Genomic DNA, 22,459 nt, shown 5'->3' with positions numbered 1-22,459 from the left:
TCCCTCAGTTCAGTTGTTAAGCATCTGGCTGCTAGCAATTTATGTTGCTTTGCTAATTTTACTATTCATCTGAACTGAATGAATGTCGACTTTTTCCTTTATTCTCTTCACCAGAATGCACCAGAATGCTTCTACTAGGCTACATGTTAAAAACACACAAACAATCTTCTTGGGGTGGATGCCCCCAGACTCCTACAGGGGTTTACTTGGTCCCTTCTCTTGTTATGATTGTTATTTTTTCAGTTGTGTGTTTGAAAAAAGTAAGTGAAAGAAGTAAAAATGTCTGAAGGCTGGAGTTACACCCCTCTGGTAAAGTAGGCGGCGTCACCATTACGTTGGTTTACGACCCGCCATTAAAAAAAACAGAAGAATTTATTTATTTATTTATTTTGATCAAAACATATTCACAACGTCACTTACATAAGTTAAAAAAAGAAAATAATAAAAAACACACAAAATAACACAAAGTTGTCATCGTAATTTATATATTAATTTCTTATAAATAGTATTGATCGAAAAGGTGTAGGCTGAAGCCTTAGCTTATTGCGCCTACCCTTTTTACATTATGTTTATTTATTCATTTTTCGTTGGTCCCTCAGGATCGTATTTAATTATTATATATATATATATATATATGTATATATATATATATATATATATATATAATTTGTTTTTAATAATTTGTTTGATAGTTATTGTAAATATTATTTCTATAATTAATTCCTGCATGTTAAACATATTACATGTAAAGTTATGACACAAGACAAAATACATCCACAATACATATTCACAGTGCCATTCATGCCTCACTTTTATATTTGTTAAGCATCTTCTTTTTCAATATTTTTTTAAATCTTTGTACCGTGTCACACGTTTTAATTTCTTCATCCAAGACATTCCACATGTTTACTCCTTGTACCGATATACATCTTTACATTTGTTCTTGTATTTATCTTGGTAAACATGCACATTCCCCTTAGTTCATACTTGCTCTGTCTAATCTGAAACAACTTCTGGATACAGTCTGGAACTATCCTGTTTTTGACTTTGTACATTATTTGCATTGTTTTGAACTCCACCAAGTCTCTAAATTTTAGTGCGTTTGAGTTTACAAATAATGTATTGGTTGGTTCAAGATATTCTGCTCTATTAATGATTCTGATTGCCCTCTTTTGTAAAATAAAAATAGGGTTGGTAACAGTTTTGTACGTGTTTCCCCATATTTCCACACAGTATGTAATGTATGGTAGTATTAAAGAACAGTATAACATGTGTAATGATTTTGAATTAAGTACATCTTTTGTTTTATATAGTATTGCGGTGGACATGGATTATTTTCTTTTTACTTGTTTTATATGTGGTTTCCAGCATAATTTGTGGTCTATGATCACCCCTAAGAATTTGTTTTCATAGACTCTTTCTATTTCAACACGGTCTATCATGATTTTTATTTCATGTTTGATTTTTTTGTATCCAAATATAATGATCTTAGTTTTCTTTAAGTTTAGAGACAACTTATTAATATTAATAGAAGAAGGATCATTTCCCAGGAAGTTCCAATGTTGTACTTCCTGTTTACAGCGCAGGTGAACAAACCTTGTATATGCTATCTATGGAACAAACGCAAACTATCCGGTAAAGGTGAATAACGGGAGGGAGCAGTCCCCGGTTCCCCTGCGGAGATGGACCGGGACATGGAGCCGGAGACGAAGCCGTGCATTGAAGGTGAGCTCCGGCTGTTTACCGCTCTGCTAACGATGCTAAGCTAACGTTAGCTGCTCCCTGTTAGCCTAACGATCTAGCAGCGCGTTGAAGCAGCAGCTGTGTTGGATCTCTGTTAGGATTCAAACACTGAGCGACAGTCGAAACTAGTTAGGATAGAGAGAGAGACAGAGAGAGACAGGGAGGGAGGGAGAGACAGGGAGACAGACAGACAGACGATCCAGCAGCTGTGATGTAGTAGTATTTAGGATGTGTAGGCCTACAGTTTAAAGACTGAACGATCCGATAGATAGATAGACAGACAGACAGACTGTTTCACTGTTGTTGTTGTTGTTGTTGTTGTTGTTGTTTACCACAGTTTGGTTTACAAACATATTCTAGTCTTACATTAGATTAGGGTGGGCTGATAGAAATAATAGGTGGGCAGAGATACCGACGATGCGAGCGCGCCCTTGCAAGATCTCTGCCCTGCTTTTTTTGCACATTTGCTGTAATAAGCTTTTACACACATCAATGCTGTAGAGTTTACCATTATAGCCCTGCTACCAGAAGCTTTCCACATCAGTGTAACTACCATCTCCCACCTTCTTTGAAAAGCTCAATATTTATATTTCGGATTTTCTTAGTTTCTTTTAGAGGAAGTTTTCATTTTTTTTGGAGGGAGATATTACGGTGGCGCTGAGCATTCACCAAATAAAAAAAAGTTTCAGAGCAGGATCTCGTAATTACGAGATAAGGATCTCGTAATTACGAGATAAGGATCTCGTAATTACGAGATAATATCTCGTAATTACGAGATAAGGATCTCGTAATTACGAGATAAGGATCTCGTAATTACGAGATAAGGATCACCCTCTCATTCATCAATAACGATGTCTGTGTGTGTGTTTGTGTGCAGACGAGGTGAACCTAGCCATAGGAAAACGTAGGCAATAGCCTTGGTTTCCGGACTACAATGGGCCCCATAATCAATACACTTATTTTAAATATTTGTTTACTGTTCATTCATTAATCAGCGATCGCATCGGGTACTGAGGGACACACTTTCGGCTTTACGCCCGTGATCAGCTGCTGAGGTCCGACTGGGCTTTTCTCCTGAATAGTCCCAGTGACTGCATATCTGCACAAAGTTGACATGGCTATACTCATTGTCATGCCCTCCTTGTAGAAAGTTCTTATGTGTTTGTATGAGTCATGGATTACACCGAGTTTAACGACTGCATTTAATCAAAGCATTCAATAAAACTGCGTTCCGATACAGTAACAAACAGGAGGTAAAAGTGAACTAGCCCACCGGGCATTCTGATTGGATGAGGCAACACAGTACGGTGGCTCCGGTGGCTCATAATGAACAAACTGCATATACAAAGTGAAAGTGTGTCCCTCATTTCCCGATGCGATCGCTGATTAATGAATGAACAGTAAACAGATATTTAAAATAATTGTATTGATTATGGGGCCCATTGTATCTAGTCCGGAAACCAAGGCTATTGCCTACGTTTTCCTATGGCTAGGTTCACCTCGTCTGCACACAAACACACACACACACACACACACAGACATCGTTATCGATGAATGAGAGGGTGATCCTTATCTCGTAATTACGAGATCCTTATCTCGTAATTACGAGATCTTTATCTCGTAATTACGAGATAATTATCTCGTAATTACGAGATAATTATCTCGTAATTACGAGATACTTATCTCGTAATTACGAGATCTTTATCTCGTAATTACGAGATATTATCTCGTAATTACGAGATCCTGCTCTGAAACTTTTTTTTATTTGGTGAATGCTCAGCGCCACCGTATATATATATATATATATTTATTTTTTACGAGGGTTATCCTTGCATTTCAACTTGCACAAACTCGGCCACCTCTTCCAAGCTTATATGTTTTTTTCCTTCTGAACAGACGCTGTGTGTGTGTGTGTGTGTGTGTGTGTGTGTGTGTGTGTGTGTGTGTGTGTGTGTGGTACTGACCACTACACCGTGTTTTTGAGCTAATAGAGTAATTATTTCTTTGTTACCAAAGCCGATTCTGAAGTGCAGTTTCACCAATTCACCTACACAAGGCATTTTGTTGAGGCTCATATGAGACTTTAAAAAAAACGTTCCCCCCAAAAAAATATCTAAGGATGTGTGTTTAATGCAACAAGGTCTATAACCTAAACATAAAATATAACTATAAGAATAAATAAAACAAGTATGAACATTATGCAAAATATTTGCACTAAGTAGGCCTACTGGAAATTTTTCATTTTTCATTTCATTTAACTTTTATTTATCCTCGAGAGACCAATTGAGGGGTGACCCTCATTTTCAATGACGTCGAGTCAAAACAAATTCAAAACAACAATACAAACAAAATATTCAATGCAAAAACATCAAATACACAACAAGTGAAGAGAAGAAAAAACAAAACGATTGAAACATTTACAGAGTGGGGAAGAGAGGCAGCAATTAAAAGGCATACAGTACAATATAGTCTAATTAAAACAGTTACAAGTAGAGTTTGGCAGATCCAAGATAGTCTGTTTAAATTGGCCAAAGGATATGAATGTATTTAGTTTAATTTTTAGCTGTAAGTTGTTCCAGGAGTCAGGTGCACTGAAGCTAAAAGCTGTCTTTCCCAGCTCAGACCGGGCTTGTGGGACATAAAGCATAAGCATGTCAGTGGAGCGGGTCTGATAAAGCCCATCTGAAACAAGCAGCATTTCTGTTAAATAACGAGGAAGCTTCCCAGTCAAGGCTTTGTAAATAAAAACATGCCAATGTGCATCACGTCTCTCTTTAAGGGAGGGCCACCCAACCTTCTCATATAAAAGACAATGGTGTGTGTCATAAGCATCTCCTGTGATGAACCTTAAAGCAGAGTGAAAAACTGAGTCTAGGAGTTTTAGACATGAATGTGATGCATGCCGGTAGACCACATCACCGTAATCAAGGACAGACATAAAAACTGCCTCAATAATCCTTTTCCTACTGAACAACGGGAAGGTGGCTTTATTCCTATAAAAATATCCAATCTTTTGTCGCAGACGACAGACAAGATTTTTTATGTGAAATGTAAAAGAGAGTTTTTCATCTATCCAGATGCCAAGATATTTATATTCAGTGACTCTTTCAATATGAGATCCATTATTTGTGTGAATAATAAGATCATTAAAATGTATAGTTTTTGCTCTGGAGAAACACATATATTTGGTTTTGTCTGTATTAAGAACAAGCCTGAGGTCCACTAGACAGTCCTGCAGGGTGTTAAAAGAGCTTTGTAGGTTCTCAATAGATTGGTGCACCGAATCGGAAATGCAATACAGTACTGTGTCGTCAGCGTATAGATGGGCGTGACAGTTTTTTAGCGATGAAACAATGTTGTTTATATAAATTGTGAAAAGAACTGGACCTAAAATTGAGCCCTGTGGGACACCATTTGTAACAGTTAAAAACTCAGACTGGTATCTTCCCAGTTTAACTGACTGCTGTCTATCAGAGAGATAATCCCTAAACCAGCTACATGCAGACTGATCAAAGCCAATGTCATGCAGCCTCTATAAATAACTTGTATATGAGGTATGTAATATGTACCTGCCTCCAGAAATATACTGATAACTGAAGTGTTATCAGTATAGCTTAGTAAGGTATTGTAAAATAAATATTTTAGGGGAGAACGGAGGAATGTGAGAAATCGGGTAATGTGAGATACCCCGTGTCTAGGCAATGGAACACATTTTGAGTCATGTGAGATATATGTTTTCAAGCCCCTCTCATTTCCCCTTGGCCATGAAAGAGATGACCTCATGGTGCTGTGGTAAGCATGTTTTTTTCACAAATGTTTTTTTTTGCATGTAAAAGTAAATTTTCCTGCTGTCAACTTAATCAACTGTTGTGCCAAAGCAAATTGATTCAGGTAGAAAAACTTCTATCATACATGTTGATGAACTACCAATATATGAAACCATGTGATGATGATAACTGAAGATTAGCCTGAATTGCTGAAAATTGCTTTTTCTCAAATTGTGGCAGTGGGGTAAAGTGAGACAAATGCTGTGGGGTAAAGTGAGACAGTGTCTGTGCCCTCTTTTAATGAATCCATTATATTTAAGGTAGCAAAGAGACTAGTTTGAATAAGACAAAAGACAAAGCGGGCCAGAGATGGGGGTTGAATGGTTGAAGGGGTGTCAGTAAGGGCAAGGTTTGGCACGTATGTATGTGGGGGACAGGAGAGTGACCTTTAACATCAATAGACTCTAAGTAATATGTCTTTATTCAATGAATGATCACAATAAAACAAATGCAGCAAAACATTAATCAAAGACTCAAAAGATGGAAAATGACAGTTGGGTCTAGTCCTGTGTTCTGAGTCCCAGGCTGTTCTAGCTGGTTCTGATTGTCCTTTGCTCTGATCCCCAGACACTAGCTGGCTCTAAGGGTCCTGTGTTCTGACCCCTAGACTGTGTTTTAATCTAACTGGTTCTATCTGTCATTTGGATGTTAATTATTGAATATGAATTATATGTTGTATTTGATCAGAGTTACTTTCAAGTGTTTTGAAAATGTTTTGCTGAATTGACCAAACCCCATGATTCTGTTACTAGTCCGACATTAGTTTTGGAATATTTGGTTTTCAAGCAAGCTGTCCGGATTCTAACTGTTACAACATGTGTTGTTATGGTAGTTTCAGAGTGGAAAAAGTAAGTGGATCAGTTAACCCTCTTGATTTCTCTGGTCCGTCTCAGTTTACCCCACAGCTGGGGTAAAGTGAGACACAAGACAACTTTTTTTAAAAATTTGAACAGACTATGCAGTTTACTGTTTCGTGCCACATGCTTGGTTTTAGGGAGTACACTGGGATTATTAATGTTGGTTTTGATGGTGTGTTTTTTAGAACGAGTATTCGAATACTCGCTCGGAAAATCCAACGAGTATTAGAAGCCTGTAAAATGGTATCCGGGACAGCCCTCCTAGCTCAGCTGTCTTCTCGAATACTAAGCTGTGAAGAACACTGCAGAGGTAACAGGAGGGGAGGGAGGGAGTCGTCAGCCTGGAGACAGTAGGTAGACTGGGATCCACCGGAGGGCTGAGTAGGACCATCACAGGGAGATCCAATATTGGTATCGGGTGTGATATGGCTGCAATCTACATATCGGATATCGGACTGTCAACTCCGATTTTCTAAAAAATAGCTAAATCTAATAAAAATTAGTTTAACTATGACAATTTTAAGACCATAGCTATATGATAAAGCACACACTAATATTATAATTCAGCAATTCAAAAGTTATGTTCTGATTCTTCTGCATTCAAACGCAGGAGGGCGCATGCATATGCTGCAATCGGCAGGGAAATAAGGTTTGGCATCTGTATGCTTGAGCCAGTATGAAAATAGATTAATTTTAGAGTACGCAGATGACTCTGTAGATGTCAGCCTGTTTAGATGGTGTTATGATTCTTACCTTCAGATAAAATGTGTCCAAAACAAAGGACATGTTCATTTATTTCAGAAGGCAGGCTCACACTCAAGAGGCCCTCACAATAACAGGGCAGACCATTGAACAGGTAACCTCATATAAATAAATTGGGACAGTAATCGATTCCACCGTTAATTTTGAATTAAACTGTGAAACTGAAAAAAAAAATGCACTTGTTACATCTCCATGTTTTTTGATTTGATTTACTAGGATCCCCATTAGCAACACACACTGAGAGCTAGTCTTCCTTGGGTCCCAAACATACAATATAGACGACAGACAATCACTTGTTTGACATTATGTAAAACCGAAATAGTCAAATGATAACAACAATATTACACATCACTATGATTTAAAAACATCATAATTACAAATATAACAAAAGAAAAGAATAAGAAAGCTACAAAAAGAAATGAAAACATAAAAAATGTATACATATCATATGGACCAGATGTTTTTTTGCAGACTTTTTAAAGTTGTATTTGCTATTTATGCTAGAAGTAATGTTTTTTGGCAGTTCATTCCATAATGAAATTGATCTGTAAATGCTAGTATTTTTAAGTAGATTTGACCTCGGTCTAGGTAAAACTAGATGTCCATTACTTGCTCCTCTAGTGCTATGACGGGTGTGTCAGACACACTAACTAAACCTTCAGCGAAGAAGGCAGGTCTTTTGGTGGTTATGACTGACCTTAAGGCCAGGACACACCAGCCCGATAATCGCCGTCGTCAAAAAAAAAGACGAATCTGTTTGGTGTGTGCCGTGACGTCGGCCGACGTAGAGGTCGTCGGGCTTGTTTTGAGCCTGTCGGCCGCCGATTGAACATGTTCAATCGGCGGCCGACCGTCTTTCATTTGGAGCAATTTGATTGGTGGAGGTCTAGCGAATCAGTGAAGCCCGGAAGTGAGGCGGGTAGCACAAACAGCTAACAACAGCTAGCCATCGTTTTAATGTGTTTGTTCGTTTCGTTTTGAGAGTACTCGCATGCATCAACCCTTGTTGACTGCTCGACACCATGCTCGACACTCTCTGCTAAAAATTGTGCTCTTATGGTCCATAAATATAAATACGTATTTCTATCTATGTTTATGCTCTAGAGAGATGTCCAATCATTTCCGGCTTTCGTATTTTTTCGGGCCACAATACAGATTAGCGCCGCCTGCTGTTGTGGAGACATTACGTCCCGCGAGCGTACGGAAAATAAACAGTCGTCTCGGTGTGTTCTTTGGCAGCGACGGGAAGACTGGAGCTTCCTGAAACGGCCGACTCCATTTTTTGCGTAGTCGGAACATGTCGGACTGGTGTGTCCTGGCCTTTAGGAACATCAGGAGATTAAGAGAGATCTTTTGTTTTACTGTGAGCCATGAAAGGCTAGAATGCATTACATCAGTGTTAGTGTGAATGGAGCAGCTCATTGCCAAACGGGCTGCTTTGTTCTGAGCTACCTGAAGTTTATGCAAATCTTTTTTGTTTACCGATGACCAGATAATTGTACAATACTCAAGGTTTGACAAGACCAGAGCATGTACAACTTGTTTGATTATAGATGGTGTAAGATACAATGAACATTTTCTTGTCGTGCCAATCCCTCGACCCATTTTTGAGACGATGTTGTCAATGTGAACTGACCAGGACAGTGAATCAACAATGGTAAGACCTAAGAGTTTTATTGTGTTAACTTGTTGAATTGGTTTACTACCTATAACTACATTTAACTGAGGTTTTATTGCCAGCATATATCTTGAGCCAAACACAATAGATTTTGTCTTTTCAATGTTGAGAGACAGTTTGTTCTCATTGACCCAGTTAAACACATCATTTAATGAAACATTCAAGTTAGCTGTAAGCTCATTACACAGAGTGTCAGCACAGAAAACAGTGGTGTCATCATCATACATTACAATATTGACATTCTTTGTGCACAGAGGCAAATCATTAGTAAATATGGAGAACAGTAACGGACCAAGGCAACTACCTTGTGGCACACCACATTGAATGACCTTTGAGTCAGAAAAACTGCCATTGGGAAAACACCTTTTGTTTTCGTCCTGTAAGATAGTCCTCTACCCAGGCTATTGCTGTACATGTAAAGCCATAGCTCTTAACTTTTCCAATTAACAGCTCATGGTCAATTAAATCAAATGCTGCACTAAAATCAAGCATAACTGACCCCACTAATTTCCCACTGTCAATATTAGTCATCCAGTTGTCAGTCATTTCTGCAAGTGCAGTGCAGGTGGAATATCCTTCTCTATATGCATGTTGTTAGTCAGATATTAATTTATTACTGGTGAAATAATCCTGAATTTGTTTAAAGACAATTTTTCAATTAATTTGCTCAGTACTGGCAAAATACTTATAGGCCGACTATTGGGACCATTAAAAGCACAATTCTTATCTTTTATAAGTGGAATGATTTTAGCTTCCTTCCAATGAGCTTGTTAAATATATGGGCTTTAGGAGTAGCTACATGGCTGGCAGCTAATTTCAACAATTTACCATCAAGATTATCAGTGCCAGAGCTGTTATTGTCAGGTAGTGACATTAACATTTCCTTAACCTCTTCAATGCTGATGAGATTAAACTCAAAGTGACAATTACAATTTTTAATTACTAATGGATTGGATTTATATAGCACTTTTCAAGGCACTCAAAGACGCTATACAGGGTTCCAGGTTCCATTCATTCACACACAGTCATACTGGTGGTGGTAAACTACCATAGTAGCCACAGCTGCCCTGGGGCAGACTGACGGAAGCGTGGCTGCCATTCAGCGCCTACGGCCCCTCCGACCACCACCTTAAACATACAGCATATACATTCACACGAGGCAAGGTGGGTGAAGTGTCTTGCCCAAGGACACAACAACCATGACACTGGTGGCAGAGCGGGGATCGAACCGCCAACCCTTTGATCATTGGCCAACCCGCTTAACCACCTGAGCCATTATTACCTCTTTAATTAATCTGTTTGATGATACCCCATCACTTGATTGCATGTTATTGTGGATTTTATCAACTTTACCTATAAAGAAATTATTAAAATGGTTTGCTATATCATAAGGTTTTGTTATGAATGCTCCATGAGTATGAATAAATGAAATGGACGTTTTAGATTTTCTTCCCATTATATCATTCATTGTGGTCCACAGTTTTTTCCTGTTATTTTTAACGTCGCTAATCTTTTGTTTGAAATATTCCTTCTTTTTCATTTTATTCCTTAATTTACAGTATTCTTGTCTGGCTAAAGAGCAACACAGTTTATTAAACATTTTCTTGGCATTGTCTCTTAGGGTCATCAAATATTTCAGCTCATTGTCAATCCATAGGGCTTTTTTAGCTTTAGCAATACATTTCCTTGACGGAGCATGTCCATTCACAATTTTCATAAAATAATTCATAAACAATTTGAGTGCAGCTTCAGGATCATTTTCATCACATACCCATTGTACTTTTTCCATCTCCTTCAGAAATATTTCTTCGTTGAAATATTTACTGTTATTTATTGTAGCACTTACATGTGTCACTTTGTAGTTTGCTTTATTTGAAGCTATAGTACTGACGTGATTCCTGTTGTTCTGAATTTGTACCTTCATGGTTGAATGCACTTAATGGAAGTCACTTTGGATAAAAGCGTCAGCTAAATAAAATGTAATGTAATGTATGTAATGAAGCTGTGTGTAAGAAGGGTGAACAGCTGAACACGGAAGCCCTGTACACCGAGCAGTTACAGAGGTGAACTAAACCCATTCAAAGTGATAACACCCATCCTTTAAAAAAGTGCATTTTAGCGGCTTCCTTCTGCACAGAGGCTCAAAGCTCCCAAAAGCAGAACAAACCTCTACAGCAGGGGTATTCAACAAAAATTCAAATAGGTCCAGTTAGAGAAAATGTCCTCAAGCAAAGGTCCGGAACATCATAATGTCTAACTTGCGTTAAGATTCAGTGTGATATATAGTGAAGTAGCCTAGTAGTTGTATCAACGTCTGCATGTAATCAACAACTGACTGTCAGATCAATATAGAAAGAACAATTCAAAAACATTTCGACAATATTTATTCTCACTTTTAAACAATTATACAGATATATAATACTGAAGATATATGTATTATTTAAGGAGGTTCAACTGACTCAACGGAAACTAATCTCTTGATAGAAAAGAAGGGCTGCATTTAAAAATAAAATGGTGAAAATAAATATAATAATAATAATCTTAAAATAAAGATAAAATATATAATTAATTTTTGAAAAATTAAATAAAATATAGCAGCAACTTCAGTGTCCCCTTTTTCTTTGTGAACGTTTTAACAGTTTCAACCAATTTCAAATATATATATATCTCAACACCAGGCTTGGTTGCAGAACATAATGACTCGTTGTGCATCTGAGATTAGAAGGGGTGCAAAAAAAATGAATTATGCAATTTGAGAAATATTTCAATGTATAATTTCTAAACTTCACTATACCTACTATGTTTGTTTAACATAGTAATCTCCCACTTTGTCTAATACTGGATTTTTATTTTGCGATTTTGAAAAGCTTTAAAAAAAACTGTCAGAAACTAAACCCCTGTAGGGAGGTCTGGGGGTATCCCCCCCAGAAGTTTTTTTTGTGTTTTTAAAATGTAATCGTATTCTGGTGCATTCTGGGGAAAAGAATAAAATAAAAGGTCAACATTTAATATGACTAAGATGAATAGAAAAATTAACAAAACAACATAACTTGCTAGCAGCCAGATGCTTAACAACTGGACTGAGGGACGGATGACCACTAGCTTTCGCTAATGTTAGTGGGGCTACTTGCCAAATATCTTGCTAAAAAATTAACCTTTATTTATACAATTCTGCCATTACTAAGAATATGTAACACTTAAAATGTAGATAATTGAAACTACATACAAAATGTATTTTTTATTTTCCTGTTGCTGTTGTGGGCAGTAGTGCTGCTGGCGATTGGTGATGATGCATGTCAATCTTATGTCTGTGACATTCACACATCGGTCTACATCAGGGTAATAGCGAGTCCACATGATTGTACCTTGACCGGTTTTCACCAGTCTTACAAAAGGGGAAAAAACTCAGCTGTTGATCGCTCGTTAACTCGCTCACCTGGTCGCTGAGCGACGCAGACACACGGAGCCGGTGAGCGAGCGGGCGAGAGAGAGAGAGAGAGAGAGAGTAGCACCTTAGCAAAAACTACAGCAAGAACTGGTAGGCTTTCGTACAGCAATTACATATATATTTTTAAAGTATATTTATAAAACAATTCAGTCCGTCCTCTTTCCCCAATTGAGGATGCAAACATTTCAATTGAGGGTGCAATGCATGCTTATGCACCCCCGTAGAACCGGGCCTGCTCAACACCATTACAATTGAACAGTTTTAGTTTCTCTTTCTTTCCCTCTTTTATCCCAATCCCCCACTTTCTGTTGTTCAGTCAGTGAGAGAACTGAGCTCTAGCTTGTCCTGCCAGGAGTTTAAATCTGGGCTGGAAGGATGTCAGGGCCATTCTCATGCACATGTGTAGGTGCTCATAGGTGAGCCTGGATCGATATTTACTTTTAATTATGTTCATGAGACGGACTGGTTTTGTGTTTCCAGTTGGAAGAATGAACATGAATGAGTCTGTACATTCTGGATTGAAGGCTCTGTTTTCGCTGTCTACTTTTCTCTTCTTAGAGAGCGCCATTTGTAGTTATTTTTCTGTCTCCGGCTCACTCTGTCCCTTTTCTGTCTCGCTGTATTTCTCACTCTTCTCTGCCTTCTCCCGCTGTGTAGCCTACTCACTCTCCTCCCGCTGTCTTATCGGCCTTCTCCCGCTGTCTCTCACTCTCCTCCCGCTGTCTTTCTCACCCCTCTACCGCTGTATTTCCCATTCTTATTTGACTTATTTCGCTGTAATTCTTGCACTTCTCATCTCTCGCGTGATCGCTCACTGTCTCTTCGTCTGTGAGCCAGCCTGAGCCGGGAATGCACAGATTCGATTGGCTGAGTAGCAGGAGGCAGGATGGCTTAACTCGAATGCAATTGGTCGGTGGATTTCCTGATTCGCTAAACCAGTACCGTAAAGTCTAGAAAAGCTGCGCCGGTCAAAATAGAAGCACCCCGTCAAAATTTAAAATACTTAAATAATTTATTGACTACAGGTCCGGGTCCGGATAGGACGGCTGGGCCAAGGGAAGACTGAGGGAAGACAAACCTCATTCATTATATTATACCAGCGATGTTCTAATGATAAAACGCTGGTTCCATATCTGTGAAGTATTCCTTTGTGTTAATAGGAAATTATTGTTTTCTAAAAAGTTTCATTATTCTCCCCAGACGTCCTTCAGCTGCTGGTGGTTAAAGAAGAGGAGCCACCAGAGCCCCCACACATTAAAGAGGAAGATTATGAAGAGAAAGCTCAGTCCTCACAGCTTCATCAAACACAAACTGAACACATGGAACCAGCAGCTGATGGAGAGGACTGTGGAGGACCAGAACCAGCCAGGAACTCACATCCAGATCCACATTTACAACCTGAGACTGAAGACCAGCCTGAAGACTCCTCTGAGACTGAAGACAGTGTGGATTATTCTAAGGAGACCAGAGAACCTCAGTCAGGTTTAAAGGCTCTGAAAAATAAAGTGTCTGAAAGGGAAAAGAGACGTAAGACTGGAGAGAAACCCTACATCTGTTCTGACTGTGGGAAAAGATTTAGTTACCATCAGAGTCTGAAGAGGCACATACTAATTCACACAGGAGAAACCCTATTTAGTTGCTCAGTTTGTATTAAAACCTTTACAGTGAAGGCAAATCTTAAATATCACATGTTAAGTCACACAGGAGAAAAACCATTTAGTTGCTCCATTTGTGATAAAAAATATACACAGAAGGGAAATTTGATCGGCCACATGTTCGTCCACACAGGAGAGAAGCGATTCAGCTGTTCTGACTGTGGGAAGAGATTTGGTAGCAAAAGTCATCTGAAGAGACACATGATAACTCACACAGGAGAAAAGCCATTTAGCTGCAAAATTTGCAGTAAAACATTTACACAGAGGGCGGATTTGACACACCACACATTGGTCCACACAGGAGAGAGACCATTTAGTTGTTCTGACTGTGGGAAAAGATTTAGTCGCAATCAGACTCTGAAAATACACATGAGAATACACACAGGACAACAATTAAAATGCTCAGTTTGTGATAAAAAATATAACAATAAGGGTTGTTTGACACGACACATGGTTGTCCACACAGGGGAGAAACCATTTAGTTGCTCAGTTTGCCATAAATCATTTACAAAGAAATCAAGTCTTACAAAACACATGGTTCTCCACACAGGGGAGAAACAATTTAGCTGCAAAGTTTGTGAGCAAAGATTCATGTGGTATTCATCATTGAGAAGACACATGGCTGTCTGTCTCAAGTCCTCACAGCTTCATCAGAACCAAACTGAGGAGAACAGAGAGGCAGAGCCTGGAGCCAGCTGCTCAACCGAACAGCTCAACCTGCAAATGAAAGAGGAACCAGAAGAACTGTGGAACATTCAGGAGGGAGAGCAGCTTCAACATATCACCAAGTTCCCCTTCACTCCTGTCCCTGTGAAGAGTGAAGATGATGAAGAGAAAGCTCAGTCCTCACAGCTTCATCAAACTCAAACTGAACACATGGAACCAGCAGCTGATGGAGAGGACTGTGGAGGACCAGAACCAGCCAGGAACTCACATCTAGATCCACATTTACAACCTGAGACTGAAGACCAGCCTGAAGACTCCTCTGAGACTGAAGACAGTGATGATTACTCTAAGGAGACCAGAAAACCTCAGTCAGGTTTAAAGGCTCTAACAAATAAAGTGTCTATAATTGATAAGAGATGTAATACTGGAGAGAAACCCTACATCTGTTCTGACTGTGGGAAAAGATTTAGTCGCAATGGACGTCTGGAGAGACACATGAGAATTCACACAGGAGAAAAACCATTTTGTTGCTCAGTTTGTCATAACACATTTACAAGGAAGGAAACTCTTAAGGATCACATGGTTGTCCACACAGGGGAGAAACGATTTAGCTGCAAAGATTGTGAGCAAAGATTCATGTGGAATTCTGCATTGAGAAGACACAAGGCTGTCTGTCTTCAGTCCTCACAGCTTCATCAAAACCAAACTGAGGAGAACAGAGAGGCAGAGCCTGGAGCCAGCAGCTCAACTGAACAGCTCAACCTACAAATTAAAGAGGAACCAGAGGAACTGTGGAGCAGTCAGGAGGGAGAGCAGCTTCAACATATCACCAAGTTCCCCTTCACTCCTGTCCCTGTGAAGAGTGAAGATGATGAAGAGAAACCTCAGTCCTCACAGCTTCATCAAACTCAAACTGAACACATGGAGCCAGCAGCTGATGGAGAGGACTGTGGAGGACCAGAACCAGCCAGGAATTCACATCTAGATCCACATTTACAACCTGAGACTGAAGACCAGCCTGAAGACTCCTCTGAGACTGAAGACCGTGAGGATTATTCTAAGGAGACCAGCGAACCTCAGGCAGGTTTAAAGGCTCTGAAAAATAAAGTGTCTGAAAGAGATAAGAGACGTAAGACTGGACAGAAACGATTCATCTGCTCTTTCTGTGGGAAAAGATTTAGTCGCAATGGACGTCTGGAGAGACACATGAGAATTCACACAGGAGAAAAACCCTTTAGTTGCTCAGTTTGTAGTAAAACATTTACACGGAAGGGAAGTCTTACAAATCATATGATTCTCCACACAGGGGAGAAACCATTTCGTTGCTCAGTTTGTAGTAAAACATTTACACAGAGGGCAGATTTGACACACCATACATTGGTCCACACAGGAGAGAAACCATTTAGTTGCTCTGACTGTGGGAAAAGATTTAGTCGCAATCAGACTCTGAACATACACATGAGAATACACACAGGACAACAATTAAAATGCTCAGTTTGTGATAAAAAATATAACAATAAGGGTTGTTTGACACGACACATGGTTGTCCACACAGGGGAGAAACCATTTAGTTGCTCAGTTTGCCGTAAATCATTTACAAAGAAATCAAGTCTTGCAACTCACATGGTTGTCCACACAGGGGAGAAACGATTCAGCTGCAAAGTTTGTGAGCAAAGATTCATGTGGAATAAATCATTGAGAAGACACAAGGCTGTCTGTCTTCAGTCCTCACAGCTTCATCAAAACCAAACTGAGGAGAACAGAGAGGTAGAGCCTGGAGCCAGCAGCTCAACTGAACAGCTCAACCTACAAATGAAAGAGGAACCAGAGGAACTGTGGAGCAGTCAGGAGGGAGAGCAGCTTCAACATATCACCAAGTTCCCCTTCACTCCTGTCCCTGTGAAGAGTGAAGATGATGAAGAAAAAGCTCAGTCCTCACAGCTTCATCAAACACTAACTGAACACATGGAACCAGCAGCTGATAGAGAGGACTGTGGAGGACCAGAACCAGCCAGGAACTCACATCCAGATCCACATTTACAACCTGAGACTGAAGACCAGCCTGAAGACTCCTCAGAGACTGAAGACAGAGATGATGATTGGACCCAAACCAGCAAAGGTAAGTGTCAGTTTCAACTCTCTGTAAAGTAATGAAGGCCCTGTAAGCAGCAGGGCTGCTCCATTATGGCACAAATCATAATCACTATTATTAAATATGATTATTCATTGACTTGAGAACATTATGCATTGACCCTCCTGTCTCCTACCACCTCCACTGTGTCCAGCCCCCCAGGACAGAGCCTGCTTTTTTAATCAATTTATTAAAAACAGGCCCTCAAGTATTGAATCATTGACCAGATGTTTACATGGTTAATAAAGTAAAATATGAATAGTGAATAGTGTGGATGCAGGAGGACTTCATTTGCTTCAGATGCTGCCAGAGGGGGGACCTGATCCACACCGTCTCGTCTCCACCAGGGAAACCTGGAAGAGGACAGACAGACAACCGAAGAGCGAAGCAAAATTAACATGAAGAATGAACAGGCATGCGAGGAGAAAGAGTAGTATCCTGCTGGACGGTGAATCAATGCTGATTTGAGGCACTAGCAGCAGGGGAGAGTCCGTTCCAAGGACGGCTGATTCCGCACAGAACTGCTTGGGAGACAGAGGGAGAGAACCCCCAGGGCATCGCTCGGCCAATCGTGGAAGATAGACAGAGAAGCACATAATGTTAGGGAAATGCATGAATAGATAATCTATAATCTGTGATCACTTATACAGTACAATATCTCTCTATATATACAATATATCAACCATAACTCCATTTGTCTGTTTCAGTTTTACCTTCAGACGTCCTGAAAGTGATCGTTGGTGAAGAAGAGCAGCTGAAGTGCAACCCCATTCTAAAGCTAGAGCCCCCACACAGTCTGGACCAGGAGGATCCACCAGAGCCCCCACACATTAAAGAGGAACAGGAGGAACTGTGGGGCAGTCAGGAGGGAGAGCAGCTTCTAGATATCCCCAAGGAACCAGCCAGGAACTCACATCCAGATCCACATTTACAACCTAAGACTGAAGACCAGCCCGAAGACTCCTCTGAGACTGAAGACAGTGATGATTACTCTAAGGAGACCAGAGAACCTCAGTCAGGTTTAAAGGCTCTAACAAATAAAGTGTCTAAATGTGATAAGAGACGTAAGACTGGACAGAAACGATTCATCTGCTCTTTCTGTGGGAAAAGATTTAGTCGCAATGGACGTCTGGAGATACACATGAGAACTCACACAGGAGAAAAACCATTTAGTTGCTCAGTTTGTAGTAAAACATTTACACAAAAGGGATCTCTTACAAATCATATGATTCTCCACACAGGGGAGAAACCATTTCGTTGCTCAGTTTGCCTTAAAACATTTACACAGAAGTCAACTCTTAAGGATCACATGGTTGTCCACACAGGGGAGAAACGATTCAGCTGCAAAGATTGTGAGCAAAGATTCATGTGGTATTCATCATTGAGGAGACACAAGGCTGTCTGTCTTCAGTCCTCACAGCTTCATCAGAACCAAACTGAGGAGAACAGAGAGGCAGAGCCTGGAGCCAGCAGCTCAACTGAACAGCTCAACCTACAAATGAAAGAGGAATCAGAAGAACTGTGGAGCAGTCAGGAGGGAGAGCAGCTTCAACATATCACCAAGTTCCCCTTCACTCCTGTCCCTGTGAAGAGTGAAGATGATGAAGAGAAACCTCAGTCCTCACAGCTTCATCAAACACAAACTGAACACATGGAACCAGCAGCTGATGGAGAGGACTGTGGAGGACCAGAACCAGCCAGGAACTCACATCCAGATCCACATTTACAACCTGAGACTGAAGACCAGCCTGAAGACTCCTCTGAGACTGAAGACAGTGTGGATTATTCTAAGGAGACCAGAGAACCTCAGTCAGGTTTAAAGGCTCTGAAAAATAAAGTGTCTGAAAGGGAAAAGAGACGTAAGACTGGAGAGAAACCCTACATCTGTTCTGACTGTGGGAAAAGATTTAGTTACCATCGGAGTCTGAAGAGACACATAAGAATTCACACCGGAGAAACCCCATTTAGTTGCTCAGTTTGTAGTGAAACATTTACACAGAGGGCAGATTTGACACACCACACATTGGTCCACACAGGAGAGAAACCATTTAGTTGCTCTGACTGTGGGAAAAGATTTAGTCGCAATCAGACTCTGAACATACACATGAGAATACACACAGGACAACAATTAAATTGCTCAGTTTGTGATAGAAAATTTAACAGTAACGGTAATTTGACACGGCACATGGTTGTCCACACAGGGGAGAAACTATTTAGCTGCAAAGTTTGTGAGCAAAGATTCATGTGGAATGCTTCATTGAAAAGACACGAGGCTGTCTGTACTAAGTCCTCACAGCTTCATCAAAACCAAACTGAGGAGAACAGAGAGGCAGAGCCTGGAGCCAGCAGCTCAACTGAACAGCTCAACCTACAAATGAAAGAGGAACCAGAAGAACTGTGGAGCAGTCAGGAGGGAGAGCAGCTTCAACATATCACCAAGTTCCCCTTCACTCCTGTCCCTGTGAAGAGTGAAGATGATGAAGAGAAACCTCAGTCCTCACAGCTTCATCAAACACAAACATAACAAATGGAACCAGCCAGGAACTCACATCCAGATCCACATTTCCCCCCTTCCAACCGATGTGAACCCTGAGGACCCTAACAAATCCAGGCCCATCTCCAACTTTCCTTTCCTCAGCAAGATCCTGGAAAGAGTAGTTGCCGCCCAACTCCATCAGCACTTGTCCAACCATGAGCTTTACAAACCCCTCCAATCTGGTTTCAGACCCCGCCACAGCAGAGAGACAGCCTTCATCAAAATTATTAACGACCGAATCTTCCTTCATCCACCTGAAAAATATCTCCAGACTCCAACACTCACTCCCCGACCCTGTGGCAGTGACCCTAAACCATGCCTTCATCACTGTCAAGGCATGGTTTATCATCAGTCATTGAGCTAATTGAAAAGATTACAAATTCCCTGGACCAGAAGAAATATGCAGCTGGTGTTTTTATTGATCTCAAAAAAGCATTTGATACCATAAATCATGATATATTAATTAATAAATTAGAACGGTATGGTATCAGGGGGGTTGTATTAAACTGGCTGAGGAGCTATCTACAGAACAGGCAACAGTTTGTGAAGATGGGTGAATACGTGTCAGCTTGTTTGGACATTGCTTGTGGGGTCCCCCAAGGGTCAGTGTTAGGGCCAATTCTTTTTATTCTCTACATAAATGACACATGTAAAACATCAAATATTTTACAATTTGTGTTATTTGCAGATGACACAAATATTTTTTGTACGGGAGAGGACTTGCAGCAGCTTCTGGAGTCAATTACATCTGAAATGAGCAAATTAAAAAGGTGGTTTGACAATAATAAATTATCATTGAATTTAAGCAAAACAAAAATCATGTTGTTTGGAAATTGTAATTTAAATAGTGATGTAAATGTTAAGATAGATGGTGTTAACATTGAAAGAGTGTATGTATATAAATTCCTGGGTGTGACAATAGACCACAAGCTATGCTGGAAACCTCACATAAAACATGTTAAATCTAAACTGTCACGAAGCATCTCAGTCCTGGGCAAAGCAAAGCATATATTGGATCACAAATCATTGCATATTCTTTACTGCTCAATGATCTTACCTTATTTAAATTACTGTGTGGAGGTCTGGGGGACCACTTACAAAAGCTCACTGCAACCACTAGTTACACTTCAAAAACGAGCCATAAGAATAATCAATAAAGCTGGATATTATGATCACACCAACCTCCTCTTTTTACATTCCCGCATCATAAAGTCAGACCTGCAAACTCGTCGCTTTTCGGCGATTTTCGCCGTTTTGAATCAAAATATATGACCCACGTGAATCGTATAGATCCGAAGAGTTTTTGTTTTTGGGAGGGGGGGTAGGGGTAGCGGCAGCTGCCAGAAAAGTCAGCCAGCGCTTCCCAGACTGGACTGTGTGGGCGAGTTACCGTAGTGTGAGACAAGGGAATATAGTCATCTTGGCAATAAAACATCTTTGGTAGACGTCATGAGTAGCCTATTGTCCAATCAGCGTTAAGATCGGGCACCGTAAAGTATCACTAATGCTGCCGCTGTGTGTGTTCAGACTTTAGAATTGGCTAAAAGTCTCAATCAAAGCCTTTTTGATAATACAAAATAAAAAATTAGAGGCTTTGATTAAACACTGTCAATGGTTTAGAGGTGAATGGACTTAGCCTACTCGGCTGAAAACAGAAAGTAACGGAGGGACGCAGCTCACTGTAGGCCTACAGTCCCTTTATTTAGTCGCGCTGTCAGTTTGCCGACATGGCTCTCTGTATTCTGTATATGTCCATGATTTAGACTCGATATATAGAAACAGATCGCGTAAGCCGTTCCCGTAGACAACGTTAACGGGCAGGATATCCCCGACTGTGATTTCATCCATCAAACCACAGAGTTTTTTCTGAGCGGCATCTCACTCGCTCACACTGGCGAGGTCTCCCGAGTCCCGGTGATTTTCACCGTCACAGCGATCGACTCGCTGCTTTGCTCGGGCGGAGGCTTTGTGTGAAGGTGATTTAACATCACGGTCGTTGACGAATGTTATAACTTTATGCTGCATATTTTGCACTGCACTGTTCTGACCCACACAACTGTTGACTCTTAAGTGAAGCTGACATTTTAATGAGCGCACATTGCAGAAATGAAGCGTCTGCAGTGCGCTCACAATCAGAGCCGGGCCCGAGGCACAAGCAAATTTAGGGGTTGCTTAGGGCCCCTGACCGACAGGCCCCCCCCCCCCCCCCCAATTTTTTTTTTTTTTTTTTTTTTTTTTTTAATTTTATGTGTTTTGATATTAACATCATATTATTATATCATACAAAAAAATGAATACAATGTTTTGGTCTAGATAGTTCATAGCCCAATAATTTAATCAGTTCATCTGGGAGGTAATCCAAGTTTAACTGATCACGTCACGTTCACGTCCATGCACAGTGTGTATTGAGTTTATTTAAAAACATTTGGAAATGGGGCTCGGATGCCCATGCACTGTAGAACCTATTTCAGCCTCGTCTGTGGAAAAAAAGATAGCTGGACAACAGAGTTCTTCTGCTTCGTTCCTCTCATTGCATTTAAATGTATTCATTACATTACAGAGAAATATGTCCCATAAAAGAAAAAGAGCACCAAGCCCAACCCAGAGGACCCTGCATAACATTTTATTTTAAATGAACATTTTAATGGAAAATCCAAGTGTCTTTCTTCAATAGCTTCTAATTCATCCGACCCAGTGTCTCCAAATTATTTATTCACACAAAATTTCTCAGATTTAGCCTCTTAATTTTCCTCTCAAAGTGCACCAGATTCATGCATTTCACTTTAAAAAGTTAAAAAAAAATCTCCCGGGGGGGCATACCCCCGGACCCCCCTAGGAGGGTCAGGATCTCAGCTGGCTATTATTTTCATCCAGCTGGACATTGGAGGCAATAGTGGAAAACTCTGGTTGTGTGAATGATATTTAACATTAGTCAATCATTTGGACAGCGAAAAACACCCGACCCCCCCTCCCCCCAGAAGGGACGGGTGTTTGTCACCTTTTTCACCTCCTATGAGTTTGCAGGTCTGTAAAGTTCAAGGACCTGGTTGAATATCAAGTTACACAAATCATGTTCAAAGCTAGAAACAAACTGCTACCAGGTAATATTCAAAAACTTTTTTTGGACAGAGAGGGGGGTTATAATTTGAGGGAACA

This window comes from Ammodytes marinus (genome assembly GCF_949987685.1).
Source record: "Ammodytes marinus genome assembly, chromosome: 25".
NCBI lineage: Eukaryota > Metazoa > Chordata > Actinopteri > Uranoscopiformes > Ammodytidae > Ammodytes > Ammodytes marinus.
This window is presented reverse-complemented; position numbering follows the sequence as displayed.